This window comes from Hirundo rustica, unplaced genomic scaffold (assembly GCF_015227805.2).
Source record: "Hirundo rustica isolate bHirRus1 unplaced genomic scaffold, bHirRus1.pri.v3 scaffold_289_arrow_ctg1, whole genome shotgun sequence".
NCBI lineage: Eukaryota > Metazoa > Chordata > Aves > Passeriformes > Hirundinidae > Hirundo > Hirundo rustica.
In genome coordinates, this window is record NW_026690340.1 from 15,997 (window position 1) to 18,596 (window position 2,600).

Sequence of the window (2,600 nt, forward strand, 5' to 3'; positions counted from 1 at the left end):
AAAAGGGGGTAGCTCATGGAGTTCTGGTCCAGGAGTGGGGAGGAGTAAAGAGACCAGTAGATTATTTATCAAAGATGTTGGACCCAGTGAGCCACGGCTGGCCAGTATGTATTCAAGCTATAGCCGCTACTGCAATCCTGGTAGAAGAAAGTCGTAAACTTACTTTTGGAGGTCAACTAATTGTGTGCACACCTCATGCAGTTCGAAATGTGTTAAATCAGAAAGCTGAAAAATGGTTGACAGACTCTAGAATGTTAAAATATGAAGCAATCTTGATAGATAGTGATGATCTGACATTAGAAGTAAACAGAAGTTTAAATCCAGCTCAATTCTTATATGGAGAACCAGCAGATAACCTAATACATAATTGTTTAGAAATTATCCAATACCAAACAAAAGTTCGAGGGGATCTTGAAGAACAAGCCCTTTCAGAAGGAGAAATAATCTATGTGGATGGTTCCTCCAGATGTCTACAAGGAAAAAGAATGTCAGGTTATGCAGTAGTTGATGGGAAAAACATGCAAACTATTGAAAAAGGAAGATTACCTTCAAACTGGTCAGCTCAAACTTGTGAATTATATGCTCCAAAAAAGGCGCTGGAATATTTAGCACACAAGAAAGGAACTATATACACTGATTCGAGATATGCTTTTGGAGTAGTACATACTTTTGGAAAAATTTGGGAAGAAAGAGGATTACTTAACTCAAGAGGAAAAGGATTGGTACATGAGAGACTCATTTTAGAGATTTTAGAGGCATTAAAACTACCTGAAGAAATAGCTATAGTACACATTAAGGGACACCAAAGAGGAGTGACCCCAGAAATAAGAGGAAATAATTTAGCAGATCAGGAAGCTAAAGATGCAGCAGAAAATGGAGCTGAAGGAGTTATGTTAATATTAACTCCAAATGAAGAAAAATTGGAAATCCCAAAGTTTAGTGAAGCAGAGAAAAAAGAATTAAACAAGATAAGAAGAGAACAGGCTGAATCAGAGAAATGGAAACTTCCTGATGGAAGACAATTACTTAATAAAATACTGGCTAGAAAAATATTAGAAGACATGCATCAGAAAACCCACTGGGGTACTCAGGCTTTGTGTGAACATTTTTTAAGGAACTATGGATGCATTGGGATTTTTGGAGTAGCAAAGCAAGTAACTGAAAAATGTATAACTTGCCAAAGGATAAACAAAAAGGTAATGAGAAAAACAACATTAGGAGGTCGTGAGTTAGCTCTTCGACCATTTCAAAGTATCCAAGTAGATTTTACTGAACTTCCTCAAGTACAAAGATGGAAGTATTTATTAGTAATAACAGACCATCTAACTCATTGAGTAGAAGCAGTTTCCACTACCAAGGCCTCAGCCGACATAGTAAGTAAAACCCTTTTAGAACAGATTATTCCCAGATATGGAATGGTTAATAGAATAGACTCAGACAGAGGAACGCATTTTACATCAAAAGTGTTACAACAAATAATTCAATCTTTAGGGATAAAATGGGAGCTGCATACCCCATGGCATCCACAGAGTTCTGGTCGTGTAGAAAGGATGAACCAGACTTTAAAGAGAACTTTGACCAAATTAATAGTTGAAACCCAAATGTCATGAGTACAATGCCTACCTTTGGCCTTATTGAGGATCCGAACAGAACCCAGGTCAGACCTGGGAGTGTCACCCTATGAAATGATGTTTGGATTACCCGTTTTAACCACCCAACATGAAAATGCTACCTATGAGGTAGGGGAAATGAGAGTTAAAAGATACGTTAACACCATTGCAAAAACTCTTGAAAACTTACGGTTGAAAGGAATAATCCCTCAAACCACACCTTTAGACTTTAAAATCCATAATGTTCATCCAAGGGAATGGGTGCTAGTAAAAACCTGGAAAGAACAATCTTTAACTCCTCAATGGGAAGGTCCTTTTCAGGTATTGCTGACGACCGAGGCTGTGATCCGGACCAAGGAACGAGGGTGGATCCATGCCAGCAGAATCAAAGGACCTGTAGATGAACCTAAGGAGTGGATGATTACATCTGAAATGGGTGATACAAAATTGACTCTTAAACGGGGACTGGGTGGTAATGAACTGGGAAGACCCAAATGGTCCAAGAAACATACACAGGATCACACCTAATTGGGAGATAAGGCCAAGCTTATATCAGTGGTTTCAAGTACCACCTAGACAAGCTTTGAGACGCCTCCGATACCCTCCTTGGGGAGGAATACTTCCACTCCAAACAGGAGGATCAGGACTGTTTCGGACAGAGAACTCTTGTATTCATGCCTTAGCCTGTGATTTATACAAGGAGGAAGAGGAGTTGCAACTTCCATCAGTGCCAGACCAAATACCCTGTTTGATCCACCCAAATACCAGACATGCTAGCTGGGTTAAATGTAAATGTTTAGATTGTAGGAAGAATTGGTATTGTAGTTCACACAATCTACGCTCTCATTGCAGGAAGTGTCAAGGGCCAAATTGATCTCCTATCCAAGTAGAATTCAAAGAAACTGAAATAGTAACTTTGTTTTGTGGATGGGAATTATTAGAGCCTGTTGAATGGGAAATATCTGAAGAACAGTGGGAAACGACAGTTAA